Genomic DNA, 27,334 nt, shown 5'->3' with positions numbered 1-27,334 from the left:
ATATGCAAGTTGTGGACTCCGACCGGCAGGGCGTAATATGGAAAATTACAGTGCCATGAAACTGGGGCTGCTGGGGTTGAAGTGGACTGTTACAGATACATTCTGGGATTATCTGATCTGTACCAAGTTCACCTTTTTCACAGATAATAACCCATTAAGCCATTTGAACACTGCAAAACTTGGTGGTGTGGAGCAGCGCTGGGTGGCTGAGCTGGCCCAGTTTGATTTTCAGATTTTGTATCGGCCGGGTAGCCAGAATGCAGGGGCGGATGCTCTCTCCAGGCAGTATTCAGAGCCACAAGATATGGCTAAGACACATACTTTTCAGGATACCCATAACATCTTGTCCAAGCCTCACCAGGTGGTCTCGTGCCAGGAGACCACTGTTGGCCCCAAGCATGTATCCATGTCCAGCTTTCCTTCCTTTGAAATTCCTGCTTTGGCCAGTCTTCAGCAGGTCGATACAATAATAGCAGCTTTTCAAACTTACTGGCTGAAAGGGGTGAAGCCTAGTAGGGAAGAGAGGATGCGAGAATGTCACAAGACTGTCGGACTTTTGAGGCAGTGGGGAAGGATTGTAGAGGTAGAAGGGATGTTGTATTGCCAGGTGTGTGACCAGAAGGAGGGGGCAATTAGGCAACTTGTGCTGCCCGCTGCACTGCACCAAGAAGTGCCTACCTGTATGCACACAGAGCATGGTCACCGAGGGGTTGAAAGACCATTCAAGTTGGTGCGGGGTCTGCACTGCATGAAAAGTGGGATTTTCGGCCCCGTAAACGCCCGGAAATCTCCCTAATTTTCGGCAGTTAATGACAATTTACGGCTCCAATTTGCATATGAATAGCAGCAAAACCATGCCTGGCCAGAGAATATGTGGGCTGGCTTGAATATCCTCACTCAGTATTGGATGAAACCACTACTCATAAACAAGCAAAATCACTCGTGATTGGTCACCCTGGGTCATTATAAATGTAAACCCCGGTGGGAATATATATATATATATATATATATATATATATATATATATATATATTTATTATGTTTATATATTTATATTTATGATTTATTCATTCATTTATATTTATGATATCATCAATGACATGAATGAATTTACTGAGGAAAGGAACATTTGCCAGGAAGGTGTTGTTTATTCAAAGAGTTTTATTAGCACAAACACAAACACACAGCATGTACAAAGCATAATCTGCCCACACAACAAACGGGAAGCTCACAAGAGGCCCAAAATCCTACAGCACCGCGAAGTGTCTGTTTTTGCAGACGTCTGTGGTGCGCTGCCCTGTACTTCGGAATCGCCTCTCATGTGACAGCAGTGTGGCGCAGAACTCGGTGAGCTCCCGGCTGCGAAAGGACGAAGGTCGCACAATTCATCCAGACACCCCGCCATCTTGTGCCGTCTTCCTCGTAAGACATCAGGTCCATGGCGGCGCACTTCCAAAGGTCCACCTCATCCTCAGCTAGCACACTGTCTCGCTTCCAGCAGCTGTAAAAACAATCAATAAAGACGATCAGTACTGCGTGATGCACTGCGTATGGATACAACACATTTATTATTTAATAGAATAATTGTCACATTGACCAAAAACGGATCTAATCTAATAAATCTTACCCTCTTTGTCCTCGATCGACTCCGAGCTGAACTCCTCACAGCGTCCGCCTGCGATGGAAGATCTGCTTGTTTGTTGTCCTGCGTACTGTCTCGTAATGTCTTACAGGCAGCTGGAAAACAATTAAAAAGACTGGTATGAATAAAGAAACGTAAGTCACAGTAAAATTAAGCGAGGGAGAAAACAGAAACAGTTACTTACACACAATGGCGTCATTATTGGCATCGTGTAAATCTGGACTTGCAGACGTGGCTCCGAGCTAACAGGAGGTCGCGGCCTTGTTATCAGGTGAGGTTAGTCTGTGAAAACAAAATGCTCGCAGCGATAAACCTCCGTGTCCCTCTGCGGCAGCGAAGCTCCGTCCGTCGGCGACATTCTTCGTGGCGACCCGGCAAAGCTTCTCCCGTCCGCACAGACATCCTCTCGACAATGACCAGCCTGCTAGCCTAGCTCCCGCTAGCTAGCTTAGTTCCTGCTAGCTAGCTTAGCTGAACTTGCTTCATGTCCATTAAAACACAAACACTTCGACTGCGATGGAGAGTCCAACTCACACACTCACAGCACGTCGTCCGACAACAATTCACAGTCTGTTTGTGATAAAACAAGACACTGACAACACACACAGTCCACGGTCAGCTGCTCGACGCCATTAACTCTCCGCTCCTTCTTCCTCGTCACTCACGCTCCGGTCTACCCGGAAGTGTAACAACTCTTACAGGTCATGAACTCTCACACGCAATAAGAATTACTTTTCAACTGCTTTTAAAACATACAGAACCCATGAAATTATAGAAATACTTTTTTTTTTTTTACATTTTAATATCTTGGTTATCTCAAAATATTTAACTTCTTAACAACTGGCATTTATCTTTAACTTGTTCCCAGGAGAGAGAGAGAGAGAGAGAGAGAGAGAGAGAGAGAAAAGAATAAATAATCTTTTTTACATAAATTGGCCATTGCTAATGACATACACAGTAATTAATCTAGCATACTTTCATTAAATAAATCCATTCAAGCTCAAATATAAGGGTCTATAATTAGGCTATACTGAGCCTGATCCATTTATACCAGAGATTTTCTTAAAATGAAGTTAACACCTTTAAGAAAAAGGTCACCTGGGGTAAAACTCCCCCTGCAACCCTGATTTGCATTTGTATAGCTCACAGCATTTTCATTTACATGTTAAAGCCTCCCCTAGAATCAGGGGGAGGGGGGACAACTGCCAAGCAAGGCCAACGTCAATTTCCGACAATTTATGTCAGTTTTCAGTATTGCCTGCAAATTGCCGCGTGCAGCCACAAACCTGAAATTCCATGTCAATCTACAGTGCCGCATACTGACGAAAATCCCGCTTTTCATGCAGTGCTGTGTTATTGGCCGGGGATGTGTGGCGAGCGATAGGCGAGAGGAAATTAAACGAAATAATCTAACAAAAAAACAACGGAAAACCAACAACGCCACCCTGGGAATTTCACCCAAGGAACTGATTTAAAGTGCAAGGCACACAGGTAAGGCCACTCATTAAAAGGCATGAGACGTGGTTTAAATGTTGTAGAAAAATACAATTTTATTACATAAGTTCTCTTTTAAAACAAAGTCTTTTTGACATTCATCCCAGGATAAGTAAGGGCTTGGAGGCAAGTGAGTGGACAATGACTAGTGCGAGGAGGGGGGGGCCCACCAACAAGAAATCAACCAAAATCGCCCAACATACGTGGCACACACACTGAAGACCTGCTCCCAGGACACAGCAAACGTGACAAGGGAGCGCCACCGCCACCGCCACCAAGACACCAGCACGCCACCACCAGTCTCCAGCCACTAAAAAGAGAAAAAAACAAATCAGTGGGCAAATGACCAAACAGGAAATGAAATGATTTCAAAAATTAAAATTATAACTAGTGGACAAATAAACTTAACAAATATCAACTGCCCACTATTAACTTATATGGTCATAAACAAAAGAATATGAAAACAAAAAGAAAAACACAGCCAACCACAATAATTACATAAACTAGATAGGACTACATAAATAATCAAACCAAAATAATTACCAAATCGCTCAAATAATCAGAACACACTTAACACACATTCACACATCGAGGGGAGGGGCAAGCCCCAGTTAAAACACACACACACATACACACTGAATGAGCGCCCCTGGTAGGGCTACTCGGGAGGTGTGCGCCGCAAGACACAGGCGGCTGCGGACACAATGTGCCAGCCGGAGCAAAGCGCATGAGGCAAACAACAGCAGCGTCAAGCAGCAGCAAGGCAAAGCAGCGTTGAGACGAAGTATCGGCAAACAAAACAGCAGTGACCCCAATAAGCTGATTGCAGTTAGTCCTGTTTACGACCAAACACGGACACACACACACCCGTTCACACAGGAGGAGGAAGGGAGAGAGGACTCCGGCCGCTGTCGGCGTTACCAAGCAAGCAATACACCATAGCGCACACAGGAAACCCGGATCAGCAACAAGCAGTCACCCTGTCGGACCAGACAACCTTTGGCCCGGAAGTGACGCACCAGTGACAGGAGCGCAAAAGGAAGAGATGGTGGAGGATGGCTGCTTTTATACCAGCCAACAGCATGACGGCCACTAGTGGCGCTAAACAAACAGTGGCACTAGACATGGATGGCACATCTATGCTGCTACAGATGTTTAAGGATATCAAAGCCTTTTGTAAGGCGTGTGAGCGTTGTATTGTTTCTAAAGCACCCCAGCCAAGGGTGGTTGCAGCAATGAGGAGCTTGTTAGCCTTTAGGCCGCTTGAGGTGGTGGCAATGGATTTTACAATCTTGGAGTCATCGTCCGATGGGCGTGAGAATGTTTTGGTTCTTACAGATGCGTTTTCAAAGTTTACTGTTGCAGTGCCAACCAGAGACCAGAGGGCTGTAACGGTTGCCAAATCTCTGGTAAAGTATTGGATTCAGCCGTATGGGGTCCCTGTGAGGTTGCACTCTGATCAGGGTAAATGTTTTGAGACTGACGTTGTCCAGTGTCTGTGTGGTTGTACAGCCGGAGCCCAGAACAGAAGCGGAGGAGGGTGGAGCATTTGCCTGATTTGGTGTATGCATATAACACCACTGAGCATCAGGGTACCGGTTATATGCATACACCATATTTCCTTATGTTTGGGAGGGCCCCAGTGGTTCCACTGGATGTGTGGCTGGGGCAGGACAGGGATGACTTTCAGGGTAATATGCATGAATGGGTTGAGAAGCATCAGAGGATGTTGGGACATGCTTATTCGCAGGCTCGGAAGAACCTGGAGCAGGCAGCTGAAGCTCGTAAACGGTATGCGGGGTCCGCGGTGGGTGAAAACCCGTTACAGCCAGGCCTAGCTGACGGTCTGGAGGGAATAGATTTAGGGCTCTAAGGGAGGTGGCGTGACATCAGTGGGACACTGATTAAGGAATGGGCGGGGGGGTGGATGTGGCCATGCGGAAGTCACTGCGCAATGGGCTCACGGACGCCATACATTCGCGGAAATGATTACGAGATAAAAGGCACCTGTTGGCAATCCGTGCGTGATTCTTGGCTTTGTTTTCCACGGAGGGCTGGCACGCTGCCTGCCTGGTGTGTGCTCCGGAACGAGAGAAAGTTGGCTGACGGGGACTGCGGTGAGTGCCCTCTGTAAAATTAAAAAAACATACGCAAGGGAAGAACATCAGGGGGGATCTTGGTGTGGTATAAAGGAGATCTTCGCCATCAGATCTCACCAGTAAAACAGGTTAAATAACACATTTGGTTGAGATAAGATCAAACCCTAGGCATAACTGATAAGGATCTATATCTCTGTGCAATTTATATACAGTGGTATGCAAAAGTTTGGACACCCCTTTAAAGGAGTCATCACCTGGTTTTTTACATATCCAGTCCCTCTTGGATCGCATTGGATCAATTCTTAAAACTTATTAGAAATTTTTTATTTTTTTTTAAATCAAACATAGAGCTTGTTCTGACACTTTTTCATACCGCGACTTTCTCACGCGAGATTATGCGCGAGGTTTTGACCGGTCCGGATGTGCATTGTATTAATATGTAATGAGGCGCGCGTTGATTGGCCGCAGGAAGGACAGAGCCGGAATGGGGGGCGAGCCTGCATGCACACACAGACTCCAAAACATAAACAGCCCCCTGTCATGGCGCACACACTAAATGACGAACCTTACGGAATTCAGGCATTTATGTACGAGCCAGAGTCGGAAACCGAACGGGAGAGTGAAGAGGCAGAGACGGTGGAAGAGACACGTTTACAGCAGGATGTCTCTGAATGGTAAATTCTTTTTTTTCCGTCTTACATTTCACACTCATGTTTTACATGTAAGACCTGAGTTTTAATGCTGGCGGTCACGATGTATGGCGTGAAAATGACAGAGAAATAAGCAGATTCGGCGTGCTCACTCTGGCTGAGGACGGCTGTGAGCCGATGCATTATGCAAGTAGCCTCCTGTGGTAACGTCACCACAGGAGCAGAGTCAAAATCTCGTGCTTTAGGAACGCGCACTACTGTGCGCTATTCCTGTTCGGAAAAAGAGCCAAAGCGAAAAAAATAAGCCACTTTCAAACTCCAGCTTTTCAGGCAAGTTTCAACAGAGGTCAAACAGCAATATGCATGATTTAGGTAGAGAAATTGCGATTTCCAGGTGATGACTCCTTTAAGATTTCATGATAATTTGCTCTAACTTTATAAGAGAAGATCACAGCAACACGATTTGATTTCCTACTGAGATGTAGACATTTGAGTGTTTTCCAGACCAACATTCTTCGAGTAGCATTACATAGTTTTATTATGATAAAATAAAATGTAAAAAATGGTATGTGCAAAAGTTTGGGCACCCTTTTAATCACATTGATTTCAAGACCTGTAGGGATTTATAGCTGACAGGTTGCAGCACAAAATTGCTTTGACTAGCTTGTGAGACCTTCAATTACAAAGACAGGTGGAACCAATCATGAAAAAGGCTATTTAACAGAGGCAATTGCTGGCTGTGCTTGTCCAAGGTTCTTTTTTAAAGTGTGGCAACATGGGGACATCAAAACAACTCTCCACTGACCTAAAAAATAAGATAATTCATTATGATGAGTTAGGAGAAGGGTACAAGAAATTATCAAGAAGGTTTGAACTGTCTGGCTCCACAGTCAGAAATGTGGTGCAGAAATGGAAGGCCACAAGAACAGTCCTTGTGAAGGAAAGATGTGGTAGGCCAAAAAAAATACTGGAAAGGCACAGGCGAAGGATGGTTAGTCACAGACAAGCCACAAACCACCTCCAGAGAACTACAAGAACATCTGGCTACTGATGGTGTAGTTGTTCATCGTTCCACAATCCAGCGTACTTTGCACCAGGTAAAGCTCATTGGAAGGGTGATGCGCAAAAAGCCTTTCCTGAGTGTTCGTCACAAGAAGAGTCGCATGAGGTATTCAAAATCACATCTGGTCCAGAAGCATTTTGCGAAAAAGTACTGTGGTCAGATGAGACTAAGATAGAGTTATTTGGTCAAAACAAGAGGAGGTATGCATGGTGAAAAAAAACACTGAATTCCATGAGAAGAACTTATTGCCTACTGTGAAATTTGGTGGAGGGTCAATCATGTTATGGGGCTGTGTGGCTAGCACTGGGACTGGAAACATTGTTAAAGTTGAGGGCCACCTGAATTCCTCTCAGTATCAGCAGATTCTTGACAAGAATGTTCAAGAATTGGTCGAAAGTTGAAGCTGAAGCTACGCCGGGGTTGGATTTTTCAGCAGGACAATGATCCTAAGCACTGTTCAAAATCCACCAAGGAATTCATGCAGAAGCACACATACAATTTTCTGGAATGGCCATCCCAGTCCCCAGACCTTAACATCACTGAAAATGTATGGATTGATTTGAAGCAGGCTGTTTACGCACGGAAGCCAAGAAACCTGACTGAACTGGAGGCGTTTTGTATGGAGGAATGGGCCAAAATACCACCTGCCAGACTTCAGGGACTTGTCTGTGGCTATAGGAGGCTTCTACAGGCTGTTCTTGCAGCAAAAGGAGGCTCTACTAAATATTAATGGAATTATTTCTTTGGGGTACCCAAATTTATGCACATGCCTATTTTTGTTTAAATGCACATAAAAATGTTTCTGTTGGACCAATAAAAATGATTTCACTACTGAGATGTTTCTGTTTCCATAAGGTATAACATGTGTTAAAATAAAGTTGCTGCTTCAAAAGCTCAGCAAGTGACAAACTGATGCAATGATTTTCCTAAGGGGTGCCCAAACTTTTGCATACCACTGTACCTCCAGTAGATTCTCCTTATTTTGAAGAAGACATTTTTGACACTCTCTAATCAGAAATTGCCTACTTCCAGGCCCAGGGAAACGTGCTTCTAACTGGACATCTGAATGAACAAACAGGAAATGAACCTGATGTCCATGGACCCACAGGGCAACAACCATGTATTTGGTCAGGCCCCCCTGTTCACCACACCAACCATCACCTGTTGGACCAACCTTCACTCTGAAATGAATCAAAGTGACAGGGAGATTGTGCACCTCTGTCGGGCCTTAGGCCTGTGCATAGTTAATGGTAGGTTCAGAGGGGACTCTTAAGGAAGATTCACATACTCCTCAGCTCTTGGGTCTAGTGTAGTAGACTATGCAATCACTGACATGGACCCTTCCACTACCAGTGCATTCACTATCAGACAGCAATCCCCCCTTTCAGACCACAACCAAATAAATATGTTATTTAAACTCTCAGATCAAATGAGTGACACTGAAAGTGAACCCAGTAACCTCTTTAAATTAAATCCTACTTACAGATGGGCCCCAGACAGTGGAGAAAAATTCATCATGGCCCTCAACTCACCTGATCTGATAAATGACATATCAATATATGACCAAAACCAATATGTCTCTACCAGAGATGGTGTAAACAAGGCCACTGATGATATCAATATGATATTTCATAAGGCAGCTATAAAAGCTGACCACAAAAAAACAAAAACGGAAGCCTGTTAAAAGGCAAAACACTGACAGATGGTTTGATCAAGAATGCAAGACCATCAGAAAAGAGCTGAGAAAAATAACAAATGAAAAACATCGCCAACCAAACAACCCAGCCTTACGCACTAGATACAATGACATTTTAAAGAAATATAAATGTACAATTAGGAACAAAAAACAAAATTGTACCCACATGAAACTTGAAGATATTGAGAATGCCATTAATCAGAATAAATTCTGGGATATGTGGAACAAGTTCAACACAAAGCAACAGACATTACCTATCCAAAATGGTGACATCTGGAGAGCACATTTTGAAAATCTGTACAAAGACATACCAATAAATCAATCAAATCAATTCAGATCAATGTATTATACAAGAAAAACTCCAAACATTAGAAGAAACAATTAAAGACAACCAAAACCCCCTTGATTTCCCAATTACTTGGGAAGAATTGACCACACATACAAAATATCTCCAGCTGAGGAAAGCTCGTGGTCCAGACATCATTAAAAAGGAAATGCTCAAATGCAGCACCCCAGAGATGCAGGGTGCAGTGTTGAAGTTGTTCAATACTGTACTACAGTCAGGATGTTTTCCTGACATCTGGTGCAAAGGGCTCATTTCCCCCATTTATAAGAGTGGGGACAAATCAGACCCTAATAACTACCGTGGCATCTGTGTCAGCAGCTGTCTGGGTAAACTATTCTGTAGTATTCTACATAAAAGAATACTAGATTTTCTTGAGGAACACTCCATCTTGAGTAAAAGTTAAATTGGCTTCCTCCCAAAACACCGCACCATCGACCATGTATATACCCTTCACACTTTAATTAACAAACATGTACACCAAACAAAAAATGGTAAGATATTCACTTGTTTCATTGATTTCAAGAAAGCTTTCGACTCTATTTGGCATGAAGGGCTCTATTACTGGCTCCTACACTGTGGTATAGGGAGCAAAATGTATGATCTGGTCAAATCAATGTATTTGGAAACTATGTTTGCTGTTAAAATTGGAAACAAACAAACTGGATCCTTCACCCAGAGAAGAGGTGTGCGCCAAGGCTGCAATTTAAATCTGACTCTATTTAATGTGTATATAAATGAACTTGCTGTTGAGTTGCAATGTGCTGCTCCTGGCTTCTCCCTCCTAGATAGTAGACTTGTATTCAAGACCGCCTAAACCGAGACCAAGACACTACCAAGACCAGAGAGTATCAAGACCAAGACAAGACCAAGACAGACCAAGTCAAGACCAAGACTAGTTCAGCTCAAGACCGAGACCGAGACCAAAAAAAAAAACCTAGTTTTTTTGCCATTATGCATGAGTTGTAGAACATAAGCACCATACTGGGTTCAGCTGCTTAGTATAAATATGAGATTGTATTATTTCAACTACAGGCACAATAATACAGAGTCAGTGCATGTCGTGTGTGTGAACTCACTATAAATGTTTTCATCAATTGGCTGAAATCAAATATGTGTAGCAATTGCATGACCGCTATTTCTACACTATTTGAGGATTGACTCTTAAGTGCTGTTAAAGGAGAACTTCGGTCGATTTAAACATGCAGCTTCATTGCTCAAGCTACCCTTGACTTGCCAGTACCGAAGACGCGAACACATTTGGTCCAACCATTACAGAGCTCCGTGAACGGAGACTTAGCATTGACAGCTAACAGCATGGGGTCAGAACTTTACACTGGGTTTTAAGCGCCTTAACATGCTCCACATCTCACACCGAATGTTATGCAACAACAGCAGACACCTTAGCACACAGCACTGTAGCGTGTATGACTCAAAATGAATAAAAAAGTAGTTAAAACAGTGTGTTTGTGCAAGGAGCTACTTACCTGTTTGTTGACATCCGTGTCTTCCGGTAGCTAGACCAAACTAGCATATCCATCGAGTGTGCACTTAACAGGCTTAACAGGCTATTGTAAGGCTCATGGCTCATGACAGGCTGTAACATGGACATGTACATTATGAACATAAACACGAAATGAAAATGCTGGATTACGTTTCCGTCTCCGCCAGTTAGGGAGTAAGTGCACGCTCGACGGATTGACTAGTTTGGTAGCTTGAGCAATGAAGCTGCATGTTTAAAGTTCTCCTTTAAGGACTGACATGACTAGTTTCTGATCACCAGTCAACCAGCTCTACCCACTGAGCTACAGCCGCCCCAGTCCCAAAGTCATCTAACAAAATAACAAGCCTCCAACACCACCCTGCACCTCAAAAAAAGTCTAATGAATGGGAAATATGTTACTGATTTAAATTGTACTTAATTTGTAGATGAATTTTAAATATTAAAGACACACACAATTATCAACTTGAAATTGCATTATTTCCCATTATAGTAGCCAAATTACACTGTATAATATCAGCTTTACTGAAATGGCATAGGCCTAATGCTTAATCAATCACAACTATATTCAAATATTATTCAAAGGCCAATGATGCCATATATTTATTCAAACAAGGCCATTATAAGTACAATACTGTAATTAAATAGATAGACACACACGCAGGTGCACCAAAAAAAAAATGCATTAAATCAAATGCAAAATACAAATAGTTTACAACTACTTCAAATTGTACATTAACAAGAGGAAGAACTGGTGATCCCAAGATTCTGTCACCTTGATGTGTGCAATGGCATCTCAATTATAAAACACACTTTATCAATATATGAAGCCTGTAGTTCAGTGGGACAAGAACAATAGAACACAAACATCACAAACAAAGAACAGATACATAAACTAATACATTATAAAAAACTGTAGAACGAAAGGCATACTGTATCATGCATGCATTTGAGTTTTGAGTGAGTGTGTCCTCTGTGTACGTGTCTTTTTTGTAGCTTTCTGTGTGAAACGATTTGTGTGTCTGTAGTTTTGTGTGTGTGTGCGTATGTAGGGGGAGTGTAAGCATGTCAGTAGTATGGGTGTGTTTACTTGATGTATGTGAGGCAGTGCCTCAGTGCTTGTGTAGAGAGAGAGAGAGAGAGAGAGAGAGTTCACATAGTAAAGCTGTCGTTGATTGCACTTCAAGAACACTAAAAACTGCAGCATCTTATGGCCTAGCCGTGCTCTGTGGGGTCTCATTAGAATGCCTCCTCTGCTAAAAACTCTCTCCACTGGGGTAGAAGACGCAGGGACAGAGAAGACTTTTAAGGCAACATTATGTAGTTGAGGGAAATGCTCTTGGTTTTTTGACCAAAAGATCAGTGCATCACAGTCATAGTCATTCATGTTGTCCAGGTACTTGCTTATTTGTGCAGTAATGCTCGGGTTGTGCTGTGCTGCATCTTAAAAGCCTTGTAGCGTGAAAGAAGACGCTGATGTTTCAGGGGTGGCGGTAATTCTCCTTTGTGAGGTAGAGAGTTGCTAAGTCTCCGAAGAACTTCAGACTTTGGCGTATGAATCAGATCTCTTTAATAACACGCAGCGTGGAGAAGAAGGCAAAAGCGTTCTCTCTCGAACTCTGAATGGTTACCCATTAAGTACGAAACAGAGAGGAGGTTACCTTCATTTACAACAGTCATAAAACATTTTCTTTACAGAATAATGACTCTTTGATATTTGGGTGTATCCTGTCTTCCCAGGACAGTGACACTTTGATGTAACAGATGGGACAGCAAATGTCATCTTATCTAAACTTGTGTGTCTTCCCATACCCCACTCATGGGGTATGTGTCCCCACCTGTGGCTCTTGTGACACCTCAAGCAATGTGACAATCTCTCTTCCTCCTCCTGTCCTTACAGCATTTGATCACCAACAGGAAGACTATGTAATTTCTCACAGTGAGTCACGGCACAATTCTCCTGCATCTTCTGGAAAAAGGTGCACACACACACAGACACACACATACACACAAACAAAATACAGGATTAAACAGGATGCTGCTGATAACCATATAATATAAAAATCACTGTAATAATAACAACAACAACCATAATAATTATAGCCACCTGTTAATGATTTCTTAAGGTCGTCTCTGAACCTCTTCAGTGCTGGACCGAATTCCCCATTATGGACATCTAAAATCTACCCAGCTCAAACCAAACTGGGGATCAAGCATGGCGGCAAGGAAGTAGATCCGATGATTGAGATGAGTTCTTAAGTCCAGGACGGTGGGGACCACCATGCTGATGGTAACCACAGTGTCTCCTTCTGTGAGGTCTGTTGCCTCAGAAAAAGGCTCAAGCACAGTACAAAGGGCTTTCAGCTGGTCCCATTCTCAGACTGAAAACGCAATATTTTCTGTATCACATTCGCTGCACATTTCTGTGACAGCCCGGTGGTCAAGTGTGGTGAGAGCTTTTAACTGTTTTAAGGTGCTATTCCAGCGTGTGTTGTTAGCTGCCAGGACAGATTTATTAGCCCCAAAGTGGGTCTCAAACATGTCTCTGACCTTAGAACTGCTGTGAAGCAGGGTTGTGAACTTGGCAGCCTTAGCAATGGCTCTTGCTATTGCCTTCACTTCTTTCATGCCATCACTGACGACCAGTTGGAGCGAGTGTGCGAAGCAAGACAAGCGTTCACTTGATGACCACGGCTGTTCAAAGTCCTCTACGTGGTCCTCCCACATCATTTCATCATCAAGGTCATCACTGTCACTTTCAGGTTGCTCTGAGTCCGGCAATCTCACCTTAAAGGCCCGCTTCATGTTGGATGCGTTATCTGTCAGAATGAAGCTTATTTTGTTGCTAATGCCATACTCCTCAACAATTTCATCAAATTCTGAGGCGATTCGCCACAGTGCTTCCCTGTGAAACGCCGACAATCCAGCAAAAAGGATTTTAAACTGTAGGAGTCCTTGTCTTCGCAGGCAATATGCGCAGTAACTCCAAGGAAGGAGCGAAGCCTACTGTCAGACCAGAGGTCGGCTGCAACACTTGCCTGAGCTTCCAGCGCTTTGATGATGTCATTCTTAACCTTACTGACTAGATAAGGTATCTGGCTTCTCTGTCACGCTGGTCCTAGACACATGAGTGTATTTGCAGTCCATGACAGAAAGAAGGTGTCTAAAATTTAGATTTTCTACCAGAAACAGGGGCAGAGAGCATCCAATGACAAGGTCCTGGAGGATGGCTTGTGTAATGGCCTGTTGCCTGGATGAATTTGGGGCATATAAGTGGACTCTTTGCGCAAAGGAAGATATTGTCTGCTGTGTGGTGTCTGCCATCGCCAGTGATGCAGGTCCTGCTTTGTACTCCCAAGTACCTGCAAAATAGGGAAAGAGACATCTGTAAGACATCTGTTCATATTCAACCACAACAAACAGTCTTGCAAGTGATATGAAAATTAAGTGTACAGTCTAAAAATCAGGTCTTTGCATTATGAAACCTAAATCCAATCCAGTATGACACATTAACAGATCATCTCTGTATTTGACTTCATCTTTTTGCATAACTGCAGCACTATGCCTGCTCCTCCTGTCAGCCAACTAACTCATGTGTATTGTTGATAAGAAATGAAACTTAACAGAAAATACACTTCTACTCTATAAGGTCTGATGTTGTTCTCTACAGAATCTGTAGCCTAAACCATTCTGCAGCTGTAGTGGCATGATAGCCTCATAGGGCCACACAGAAGAGGACTTAACCTTGTTAACCACATCACACATTATACATACATGTACCACATCATATACCACATCCAACATTTAATAAAATAAAATATATAATAATAAAATATGGCTGCATTGCATGTTGATCATGTAGGCACGAGAGGGAGCAAGCGTATGTGTGTGTGTGTGTGTGTGTGTGTGCCGTACCCCCCCTTCCCCTTCCTCCCCCACCAGCGTCACCACGCATGGTGGTGGTGGTGGTGGTTTTCAGCGGGAAACACTGAAATCCAAACAGAGACGACCAATGCTACAGCCTTTCGTTAGCTTAAGTCAAAGCCATTCAATTTGCAAACAGTTCAAAAGGTTGCCAATTCAAAGAGCTAGCTACCTGTACTTAGCATGTGTTTACACCCGGTGTTCACCAGGTTAATAAAGTCTGCAGAGGCTTACAAAAATCTATCCCTATTAACTTACTTTATACCGCACGTGTAAGAATGCATAATAAGTCACAATAATAAATTACACAAATAATCTGTTTGGTCAAGGGAGGTTGGAGAGGTGGTTAACATTACTGCTAACTAAGTATCAGAGCTAGTTGCTTACCTTTCCCGGTGTTTTCGCTCCAGATGTCTGGTGAAAGTAGATGTGGTCCCTCCTGTCTCCGTTAAACACGCTTTGCAAAATTTACATATTGCAGAATGCTTCTTCTTTTTTGTTGTGTGGCAAACGAACTCTTTATGGTCTGTAAAACCAAACCTGACAACTGACAAATTCGCCGACATTTTGTGTCCTCCTCCATGGACCCGTGACCGTGCTTTGGGGGGGGGGGGTCACAAAATGCATGTGATTGGTACCACTTGAAGGGGGCGTATAATGTTATCAAAAAAAACAAAAAACTGTGCCTGCCTGGATATTATAGGTTACAAATCCCTTCGAGACCACTCGGACAGTCCGAGACATTGCGAGACCGAGACAAGACCGAGACCAAAGACTGTCGAGGCCGTGACAAGACCAAGACCACAAAAAAGTGGTCTCAAGACCGGTCTCGAGACCAAGACCGGTCTCGAGAACTACAAGTCTACTAGATAGAGAGGTGAAGTCTCTGTTTTATACTGATGACCTTGTTCTACTGTCTCCTACTGAACAAGGACTACAGCAACAGCTGGACATTGTAGACAAGTAATGTCAGAACTGGGCCCTGGCAGTAAATATGAAGAAAGCAAATGTCATGATCTTTTAAAAACGCCCCAGATGTCAGGAGAACAAACACCAGTTTAAACATGTCATTGAACACAACATGAGTTAAACCTACCTTGGTATAACCATCACAGCATCAGGGAATTTCAACATGGCAGTAAAAGAAAAAGCTCAAAGAGCCTTACATGCAATTAAGAGAACATTTTATAATTTCCAAATTCCAGTCAAAATCTGGCTCAAAATTTTTGATAGTGTCATCCAGCCCATTGTGCTGTACGGTAGTGTAGTATAGGGTCCACTCAGTCATCAGAGCTTTACCCGCTGGGACAAACATCCAACAGAATCCTCACATGCAGAATTATGCAGATTCATTTTACACGTACACAGAAACATACCAACAAATGCATGTAGAGCAGAATTAGGCAGATACCCACTGATAATTAACATTCAAAAGAGAACGCACATTTACATTACATTTACATTACATTTTATTCTCTGCTTTGTTATACAAGCCTGAAAAGCAATATGAGAGCATGTAGAGGCATCAATCTTGATGTTGTGTAAGTGTTAAGTTATTGTTAATGTCCAAATGTTTGGACATGATGCTTTGGCAATACTGTTATTTTTTCAAACTTTCATGCTCAAGTTAACACAAGGACATGACACATCCCCGCCCCGAACCATATTTACACATGTACAAAGTTGCTCTTGAGAGATTTACATGAGCTAAAACCCCTGAAAGAGGACTGTTTTGCAGAGCTTCTTTCTTGTGCTCCCTTTCTGCAGGTCAAGAGAGGTAAGTGTGGCAATGTGGTGCAGCCTTATCTTAAGAAAGACACATACACAACCAGTGACAACAAGTTGGAATGATGGTCGTCGATGCCAAACTTTGTCTCCTCAATGTGTTCCTCAAGCAGAAAAACATCCTCCGTTCCAATCTCCTCCCGGATGATGTGCATGACTGTCGACACCTTTGGAGCTTGCTTTGTTGAAGCTTGGCGAATCACCTTCTCTGCAGCTCTCAGCACCTTACAATAATAATAATAATAATAATAATACATTATATTTATACAGCGCTTGTACACAGTGCTTGAAGACACTTTACAGAACAGAGAAAATAAGAACAAGGAACAAAGCAACTTTAATATACAAAGATTAAAAACAACAAGATAACAAAATCAAACCTTCACTGTGCCTTGTGATGGAATCACTAAGCCACTGTTGTTTTTCAGGGCTAGAAGGTGGTAGCTCTCGTGAAATGATGATGGTACAGCATCTCTGACCAAGTTCGCATGGCACACATCACTGGACAGCTTTCGCAGAATCTGCCTGACTACAAATCCTGCTATGTAGATGAGGGCATTTTCTGTGGTAACTGGCCGAAATGTTGGTGAATGGAGATGGGTGCTCTTCAGCAGTTTCAGCAGAGGACATCTCTACAGCTGACAGGGACACAGTGTCATCCTCTTCAGGCCAGGCTTGTCATCCACCGTACACAGCAACTGTAAAAAAATTTTTGAAGTAGCTATTTATTCATTTTTAACGTGTTTGCATCAGTACTTTGCAAAGATTCAATCGGACAACATTAAGACTAACTTTGTAATGTATGTGGATGTGGGGGGGGGAAATGTTGAGTCTCTCTGAGTTATTTCTATGCCTTTGGACCATGTAGATGGAGCGTGAGCGCAAACTTTGTAGCCATGAAGCCATGAAGCCATGAAGTCTATCTGAAGATCTAAAATTTTATGAGCAAACATTAATAAGTCCCCTACAGATAACAACTAAGGAGTTTAATGAGGACTGTAAGAATAACATATACATAATTTCAAAGTGCTAATTTCGTCTTACCTGAGTAGAGTTCAAGCCTCTCTTTGAACTCTTCATTAATGGGGTTATTTTCCCTCAAATCCCCCAAAAGACTCTTCACTGTGGTCTTTGCCCTCTTTTCTCTGGCCATGGCATTCTTCTTCTCTCACCGAAAGCATGCCGAAAGCAGAGAGAAAGGCGAAGAAGCGGAATTTCACTCAGTTGTGAGTGGAATTTCTTGTCAGGGAGGTGGAGAAGAGGAAGGCCGTTTTATAAGGTGGACATAGTGTTGGGGTCACCAATGCCAAAAAGGCTCTAGAGTGGCAGCATTTGGCGGACAATGTCAATGCTGTTGCCTCAGAAGATTGGAGTGTGGCCGAAGAAAAAAAAAAAGTGATCAGATATAAAAGTAGATGCAAAAAAGCATCTGGCATCACACAGGCAGACCGTCTGTGCCACGGGTGGGGGAACGGGCCAACCGGAGCTCACCCGCTGGATGAAAAACTGGCGGGGATCATCGGGGACTCCCTCCTGAGTGGAGTGGTGACGGAGGTGGAGGGGGACTCCGATGCCGGCCCACAAGGAGCAGAAGACCCTGGTATGTTATTTGTATTCCCATGTTTGAAATGAGTGTAAACCAAATGCATTCAAGTTGTGTTCACACATGTATGTACAGAAACAATTGAAACTCCATTTACAAAACAAGTGACTTTATTCAAAAATTCAGATTATAGGTCCTCTCCTCTGCGCTCTGTGGGTTGGGAAAAGGGGTGAGTAGCCACCGCTTGAGGGGGTATCCACTGTCGCCTGCAAGGTTGGTGAACGGGTAAAAAAAAAAGTCTTAGGATTTCCACATTAATAAGCCGTACCTAGAAGCCACCCATCACGTACAGTGCCGGCCTCCAGTCTGCGTCCAACACTACTGTGTCTCAATATGAATGAATAATGGGTTGACCCGGGCCCCCGAGCCACCACATTTGTAAGCAACATGTCTGCTTCACATATGAGTTGGACATTGAGGAAATGAAAATGCTTACTATTAAAGAAAGCAAATTAATTCTCACTCAGTGCTCTTATAGCAACATGATTGCAGTCAATGGCACTTATTACATTTGGAAAACCGGACATTGCTGCAAATTGCGCTTTTTTATTTGCCTGTTCACCCACCGTATAAGGAAACTTTATGTACTGCTGCGACAAACCAATTATATGTCCTAACACGTCTGGCATGACATGGCTGAAAGTTGGCTGGGATATCCCTGACCTGTCAGCCAATTCCCTCTGGAATGTGCCGGTTGACAGAAACCCGAGAGTTGTGAGCACTTGAAGGGGGACTGGCACGGCGTGGTTTTCTGCGGGTGCTCCTCTCCAATGCTGGGCCCAATACCACTCCAGGTCGTGGGACAGCTCGTGGGAGTCGGAAATGGCTCATCAGCCACTCATCACTGTTGGCCAGTGGATCTTGCTGGACTCTGAAGTTCCACCCCCTCCGTATCCTTCTGTTTGCCACATCCTCCAACAGTGCCAAAGCAGCCATTGTGCGCCATAACGCATTGCGAATACATGCCTTTATATACCCATCTATGAGCTAATATCTGCTACACATGTGAGAATTACCCTGATTGGCTAACAGTCTTTCAGGCTAACAATATAAGATAATTAAAGTCTTTATTTGTATGGCAACAAAACACAGTTTCAAGTGTTTTATGGGTTATGCATTGAAAACGGAGATGAAACGAAATGGGCTATATGATATAGGATATTAATATATTAAACTGCATTCATATCCGTGTAAACATAATTTGCCCTACTGTTGTCTTACTATTGTCCGAAATCATATGTTTCCCGTGTGCACCGTGTGTTTGTTTATTCATTGTGGATTTTGTTTTTATCCATGTCTTGCAAATAGACTGTTCATGAGAGGTAATATTACTATTTATTTTACACGATCAGTATCAATTTCACACAGTTTCTCCCGTTTCTTTCTTCTGCCATCAGTGGCGCAGTCTCTCCTTACCCAAGTTATGTGCGTACACATGGGTCAGAGATTGCGTGGAGGACCACACATTTTCCCGTCAAGTTTTCTTTTTATAAATCCCACGGTGTGAGTAAAGAGTGGCGTATGCCTTCTTTTGTGCGTATGCAACGTTTATAGGGCGGCTGTAGCTCAGTGGGTAGAGCTGAGGACTAGTGACCGGAAGGTCGCTGGTTCGAATCCCTGGCTCCCCAGGGCAGGACTGAGTTACAAGCTAGCGACTTATCCAGGGAGTACCCTCGCCTTCGCCCATAGAGTCCCAGTACCCCCGCTCCACCTTGAAAAAAGGTGGTATAAAGAAGGGTAACATCACCTGCGACCCGCATGGATAAAGCGGAAGAAAACGAAACGAAAAAAAAAAAAAAAGCAACGTTTATAAATGAGGCTGAGGTTGAAAGGCCATGGACAGGCTCTCTTCAGCTCTTCTGGAGGTAGATGTAGTCCTGCCCTTTTCTGGCTAAATTGAAGAAGCATAAAAGAAATATACAGGGATAAATATCTCACCCTGTTATTGATAATAGAATATTTACATTTATGAATGCTAATAGCCTTATGATGACACACCTACTATTTGGAGGTGAACCGGGAAGCTGAAGATGGATGGAATAATACCATCTCTGAGTCGGACAATCTGACCTGTCCTGCTTAATATGTTCACAGCAAAGCACGGATGAATCACTTGCAGTGAATCCTTCCCTCCTCAAAGCCACTTCCCACTTCTTCCTCACATCTTTGTCTTTGGGAAACCTTCAAAATGAAAACGGGAGATTCGGGATAGTCTACACAAAAATATTTTACAAAGGAGGTCAAGCTTAGTTTCTTCCTTAAAATTTCTTACAACCTTTCTTCAACAAACTCCTATTTTGATGCATATCTGTTGATAATGAACCAAAACTGCTTAAATTGTGAATAAGCTTGTTTGCAAACTATTCTACAATGAGATGTTCTGTCGTCTGTATTTTTAAAGCAACACTATGTAGTATTTCGACCTTAAAATAATGTTTCTAAACTCACTGAAGTGGTAGAAAAATAGTTAATAGGATGAATGGTGCCGCTGCTGCAGCCTGAGCGGGGTCACGTCGGATGACATTGCACTATGTAACTTCCCTGCGCGGGTAGGAACACCATGGTGAGCTCCAGAGACCAAGCTTAAGCCCGGTCTCCCTGCTCCTCTCACCCACACAAAAGCGCCCTGTGCTGGGCTGCACGGCCAGCCAGCCTCCCTCGAGCTCTGGAGCTTTGTTCGGCCCGGGCCTAGCGGCACTGACAACTGCTACTGGCTGTCACACCGCGGTGAGGGATGTCCTGTCTTGGGTTTTTGTCTTGTGAATTTCATGTTTTATTTTGAAAAGTAACTCTCCTCTCGTTTCAGGTCACTTGCCCTTCCTCTTGTGTAACCGGTCTGGCGTCTTCCCTGATCCCTGATTGTTTCCACCTGTGCTCCCTCCCCTCATGTGTATATAGTCTTTGTCTTCCCCTGTCTTCGTTGCCAGAGTATTTCGTTCGTTTCGTCGAGTACCTCCAGCCCTTTTTCACAGTCTTGATCACAGCCTTGTTATTTGAGAAGATAAGTATTGCCAAGTTTTAATTTGCATATAGTTTTCCTCTGTTGTAGAGTGATTTTGATTTTGAATACCTTTTGGGTCAGTGATTTGCTTTGTTGGTTAAGTTTTATAGCGTTTGCTTTTCCTCCTGCCGGAGTGTTTTCTGTTCTTTAAAGTTTTTTCAGCCTTAGTCAGAGTAGATAATTTCATAGCCTGTGTGCTTTCCTCCTTTGTGAGCGACTTTTATTTTGAGAAGTTTTCATAGCATCTAGTTTTCAAAGATCAGTGTAGTCATCTCTGTTCCTCCTGCGGGAGCGTCCTTTGTTCTTGTTGTGGTTTTGTTTTTGTTAGTTGTCCGTTGGACTCCTAGTGTTTCACAGCCTGTTCATTTATCACTCTGTCTTCAGAGAAACTATATTAAAAATAAAACCTGTCTTTACTACTGCCTTCCTGCGTCTGAGTCCTCAATTTCTGCCCAAGCCTGACACTGGCAATGGCGCCGGTACCAGGAATGACGGTGGCAACAGAGTCCTTCACAAAGACATATACAGTTCAGCAGCGTTAAACAACTTAAATGAGTTGTCTACAGGCTTGTGTAGGCAACCAAGAGAGACGGAGAAGGTCTAATTGTTCGTGCCACGTTACAATCCGCTTGTATATGGCAGATAAAAAAATTATTAACATTGAGTAAACAATGAGTAAATTGGTTACATAGAGCCCCTTTTAGGGAGAGATAGTTGTGTTCACACCCCACACAACAAAATTCTTCACCTCCTTCCAGCAGGCTGATTCATCATTTTCAGTGATCAGTTCTACAATCGTCACAGGCTTGTATGGCCCATGCATGTGAGGCGTGCATGGCCATTCATTCAGAAGGGAAGAGGGAGTTCAGCAGCAGAGGACTGGGCATGCTGCCCTGCGGGGGCCCTGTGTTCTTGGTGTGAGTAGACCAAGTTTAACTTCCGTTTCTCTCTGCCTGTGGCCTGTCCATTCCAAGGCTTAAGATCCAATTGCTGCCACTTAATGCCAGAAAGCTGAGCTTCTGGCATTGGCCTCAGAAGGGAAGGAAATTTATTAAATGCTATAAGGAAGTCAACACACGTAGGTCCTTACATAGGTGACGCTGTTTTTTCCCCTGCACCTACTCTAGCTCTAATGACACACAGGCGTTTTTGATGTGCATCAGCTGGTAAAGAGTCCTTGATAAGGGGTCACAGCACTGTAGGCTGACAGGTGTGAGGGCTACAGGGCAGCTGAAAGGAAAATGGTGGTAATCTTAAAACACGTGGGGATGACAGGTTGAATATGTCAGAGCAGACATCAAACAGTTGACTGGATGCCACCAGGGCAAACAGCTTTTTGTATATTCACTTGCATTAGAGAGTTATTCAGCCCAGCTGTCAGCCATCAGTGTGTGAGGTAGTGGAAACTTCACATACGTGATGTCTGTCTTGGTAAGAGCCTTATCCACCGTTGTCCACTGGAGCTGCCCTTTTCCTTCACAACCAATCACTTGCAGTTGTTTTGATGCTTTGAATTCAGACTGACCAATCACTCTACCGTCCTGTACTGCGGTCAGCTGAAGTCCATGTCTAAATGTTTTGAAGAGCAGTGAGAACTTTTTCAGTTTATGGAATATTTTAAATGTATATTTATTCAAATACATTTAGGTCTTTGAATATCAAAGTGTGACAAAGAAATGGCAAAAAGGCAGATTCACACACATTTTACATTCTAATAAAATCTTACTATGATCAACTGGGAACTGCCTTTCCCCAACAATTATTTTATTTTTTTTTGGCTGTATTGACAGTACAGCTGAAGATATGACAGGAAACAGGGAGAGAGAGAGAGAGAGAGAGAGGGGGAGTGACACGCAGCAAAGGGACCCGGGCTGGGAGTTGAATCCGGGTCCGCTGCAGAGCCTCAGCACATGTGACGCGCGCGCTCTACCAACTGAGCTAAACGGCACCCCTCCCCAACAATTATTAAGGGAACTTTTTGTGATAACGTGTCGGATGTCCGCTGTAGAAAAAATGCATTTCTTCTTTGTCTATGTCAGAAGGAAAAACAAAATCTGTGACTTTAACACTACTGATCTGCTTCTGTTCATTAGCTAGCTCACAAAACTGACAAATTACAACTGCAGCTGTCAATATGACCTTTTTTTGTGTGTTTTTTTGCACCTTTAATGTGTTGAATGTAGGCCATGTTGGTGTAGGTGAGACGTATTGTATAATACGATGTAGTTCACCTGCAATTGTTTTAAATCAATATCTTATTTTTCAGGTTATGTGTTTTTTTTATGAGAAAGTCTGTAATTTTACCTGTATTTAAGTATGCATTACACTATGTAATCTACCAGTGATGGAGCGTAACTAAGCATGCACTCACACTTTGCCCAGCTGCTCTGTATCGTGCCGAAGCATAGTTGTGCCTCCGCCCCAGTTCCCCCTTTGGCCTGCACTGACATTGCTCTGGCTCCAACTAGTTCTGAGAGCAGTTACATACATGTTAGCTTGTCCACGTTGTGCACCTGTGCTTGTGCTTATGCATTCGCAACTGTGCTGAAGCACACCTTTTCCAACCGTGCTTGAGCATAATATGGAGCCCTCACACTAGTCAAACAAACTGGACGTTTGGGGTCAAACGTGCTTGATTCCAGTACGGATTGCCTATCTTGAGTGCACCCTTAGAAACTCCATTCACTTGACGTTTTAATGAAAAGTTTGAGAGGTGCATTATTTTATCAATGCAGTGGTTTATGCCATTTTGCTCACAGTCTGCTGTCTTTTGTTCATTCCCAATTAGCTTACCATTGTTGGTCTGATTATTTTGGCCTTTTAAATTCTGTGATGTTTATTCAAAATCACTCAGGAGTAACGTAACATTACTTAAACTGACAGTAAACACATTTTCTGATTTAACGTATTACTCTGAAGTAAATACTGATTGTTAACTATGTTAGAAAAAAATAAACACCCTCCACATTTAAATTGGTTTCTTGAAAGGCTTACTTCGACTATGCTATCAATCAATACAGGACGGGATGTTGTTTTCCCTGGTCACTATCCCCTGGTAATGGTGGAACAACTGGTAAAACTATGGTAATGCTAGAAGGCAAAGACGGTGAAGAGGGAGAGTGATAGAAACTGAGGTAAAACAAGAGTGAATTCAATGGATGGGGAGCAGTGGTAATGTGTTAAATTCTGTTGCCCTGTTGATATGTTTCTGTTACCACTAGGACTTTAGTTGTCTGGCATTCTTATACTAGATCAGTACTTACTATTAGGTCAGCAGACTTCCTTTTGCCTCTGACGTGATATTTAGAAAGATTTATCTTAAATTAAATCGTAAGTCATAATTACAGTAATAAAACATTTCAATTGATCATCAGACTCTCAGACCCCCAGCCTCTCTGGCGCCATAGCTCTGAATGGCAGACTTTTCAGGCCAGAAAACTAATTCATGGGGGGAAAAAAAACATGTCCTGTGTTGGTGGCTGCTGGTTTTCACCACGTGAAACTAAGCTCCAAAGTGTGTGTGAAATTTCATTGGCTTGAAAATGCTGCCCAGCAACAGACAAGGCGACCAACTGAATCACGGTGAGGACCATCTGGGGAGCTGAATGTGTCATGCTGTGCCAAGCTGCAGAATAATAACTCATCATCGCACTGCCCTCAGAGGAAGACAGAAAGCAGAGGAAAGCAGCAGCAGCACTGCCAACGAGGTTCACAATGCCTCATTATTATGTTGAGAGCCTGGGATAGGAGATTCACCACCTGCTCTTTCATTGTCTACATGCTGGAGTTCGGTTGTTATGGGTTGTCTGGCACACTGACATTTTTCATGTCAAAGTTGAGTTCATTTTATTTTGTTTTGAGTCACATCATAAATCTCCCAGCAGTCAAAACTGGCTCCATCTCAGAGGCAGAGTGGGCAAAATGTATTTCTGATTGGCTGGCTGATGTCATGTAAAATTGCATACGAGGACACCTTATACATTGTTGTAACTCCCTATCTGTTAATAAATCCAGGTACACACAGTTCTTTTGGGAGCTACAATTTGATAGCTTCTTTACTTTATTTCCTGCGGCTACACAATACACATCCGGTTCAGGTAATTCAAAATAAAGGTCATGTGTGCAGCAATATAATGAAACATTACATACATATTTAGAGGAAAAAGTTCAATTATCCCATATTATTTACTTGAGCTAATGAACTGGAAATGTTCCAATTTAATTTAATGTGGTATGTACATTCCTATATAGGTGTTAATCAGGTATTAATATCTCTCTCTTTCTCTGGCTTGTGTGTATATATATATACGGTATATATATAGGACAGAGAGAGGACAGAAGCATCTCCACGTATATCTGCGGTACTTTTTTCCTCATATAAGTTGCCAAAGACAGTTACAGTTACTATGTTACTTTTGTTTGGTCATGTAAGGCCTAAAAAATTGTTTTGTTTGGTTCCGGTTTCCGACCGACCCTGTCAATTTATGTTCGACCCAAATTATTTTATGAGCTTGAGACAAATATGAGACCGTTCAACACCCACACTTTTTCTGTAGTTTTCTGCGGTTTTGCACAAACAGCTCACTACAGTTGCGCAGTTTCTCTGGCCGCTCTGTGTCTGCTCTCGCTGCGGCTGCCTCCTCTCCCCCTCCCTCCCCTGTTGCTGCTTCAAACATGACACCGGCTTTGGGTCTGACCAGCTGATATTGGCTGTTCTGCCTTAAGTCCCGCCTCTCTTTCTGTGTTAGATTTATTGTTCAGCTCGTGTTGATGAGGCCGGAACTAGCTAGGTTTATAGACACCGGCACAGATCCACATAGACAAAGACGCCTCACTGAGCAGGTTGGCCCGCGGCTGCGAAACCCCGCCGGCAGCTCTGCCCCGTGAACTGATAAGAGTCAATGGAGTGAACTTTATAAAGCTCCTTCTACAAAGTGCTATAAGTTAATGACTCATTTACACATTCACACTCGTACTGATATATTCAGGAAACAGACAGGAAACAAAAACAACGTCTGTAACGTTCTCTGAAGATTATAAACGTTAACTACTCCTTATATGTTCAGTATACAGGTCGGCACCAAACCGGTTATTATGTTTTTATGTGTTTACAGCTGCCAATGTACGTAACACTGTTACTGTGATTGATAATTTAAGTACTAATAATAACAATCATGACAAAAAATTTACAAAGCCTGCAGATCAAGATAAGAAGCTGCAACTGGCAGTGAGCAGCTCTCTTTTCTGTTAGCAGTGAAGTGATAAACTCCATGACAGAACATTATAAAATATGATAATATATACAACATTTAATGGTAAAATAAAAGTAAAGTTGCAGTAGGCTTCTATCATAAATATGCACCATATATAGTTTATCATCATCATGATCATCATCATCATTATTATTATTATTATTATTATTATTACTACTACTATTCTTCTGAATATTCTTGACTTTGAATGGGAGCAGCTGTAACGCTGCAATTTCTCATCGTGGATCAATAAAGTATTTCTGTTTCTGATTCATATATTATGCAGTCAGTTGTCCATATTTAGAATTAAATTAAATGAACCATGACATATGTCACATTTACATGTTAGGGTGTGGTTATTATAGACACAGATTCAATATTTAAGTGTTATTCATCATCACAGTAACAGCGTTACATACCCCCCCACCCCCCTTTTTTTTTAAAAAAAAAACACCACCACCACATCCATCCCCCGTACTTTTGAAAAGCTTGCTTCACCCCTTCCGTAGATCTACCCTGGCTCTGAGCGCTTCGGAATTGCTACAACGCTAACCTGACAATCGTTTTAACCACTTTTTGAGAATCATTCCAAGACCTATCGAACACGAGTTGGTTCCTAAACAAGACACCACAGTGCGTGTTTAACTCAAATAGTGTGGAAAAGCCGTATAAAGTTTACATTTCCGCAGGCAGCCACTCACCTCTGTTTATGTCTGGAAAATCCTTTAGGCTAAGGTGGAGCGGCTGAGATCCCACTATAGCCACAGAAGCGAACACTTTTTTCTTGTTGCTTTGTTTTGTTTACAAAAAGCAACGATCGAGCAGTGCAGACGTAATGTCGATATTATCTCCATGTGTAGATGTCATGTCCATATTTATGACTATGTAACAACATAGCAATGGTTGCTTGCACGACGGTCCGATCGACACGCCCCCGATGCGCGAAGCCGGCTTATCTGTTCACACTGGTTCGGTGCAATAATAAGGCCCTGATACTACCTCCAGAGGCGTATCAGGGCCGAAGTGAAATTTCACCCCTCGCCGCCTCCGAGAGATTCACACTGAGATGGAGGCGGGGAATTGGCGTACTAAAGCCGCACCCAAAAGCCAGTGTGAATGGGGCTACTGTGTGCTCTGTAGCGCTCGTCGAACAGTGGTTTGCAGGTCGCAGACCCTGGCATCTCCATGTGGAATAGTACGTCAAAATAAATATACATATACAGTGGGGCAAACAAGAATTTAGTCAGCCACCAATTGTGCAAGTTCTCCCATTTAAAAAGA

General features: G+C 42.9%; 1 pseudogene; it reads right to left on the bottom strand.

The window, feature by feature from the left end:
• Positions 1–486: 486 nt before the first annotated feature.
• Positions 487–23,207, bottom strand: LOC115584449 (THAP domain-containing protein 6-like; annotated as a pseudogene).
• Between the last annotated feature and the right edge of the window lie 4,127 nt (positions 23,208–27,334).

This window comes from Sparus aurata, chromosome 7 (assembly GCF_900880675.1).
Source record: "Sparus aurata chromosome 7, fSpaAur1.1, whole genome shotgun sequence".
NCBI classification, from domain to species: domain Eukaryota; kingdom Metazoa; phylum Chordata; class Actinopteri; order Spariformes; family Sparidae; genus Sparus; species Sparus aurata.
Note: the sequence above shows the minus strand (reverse complement) of the source record. Positions and strands in the feature narration are given on the sequence as shown.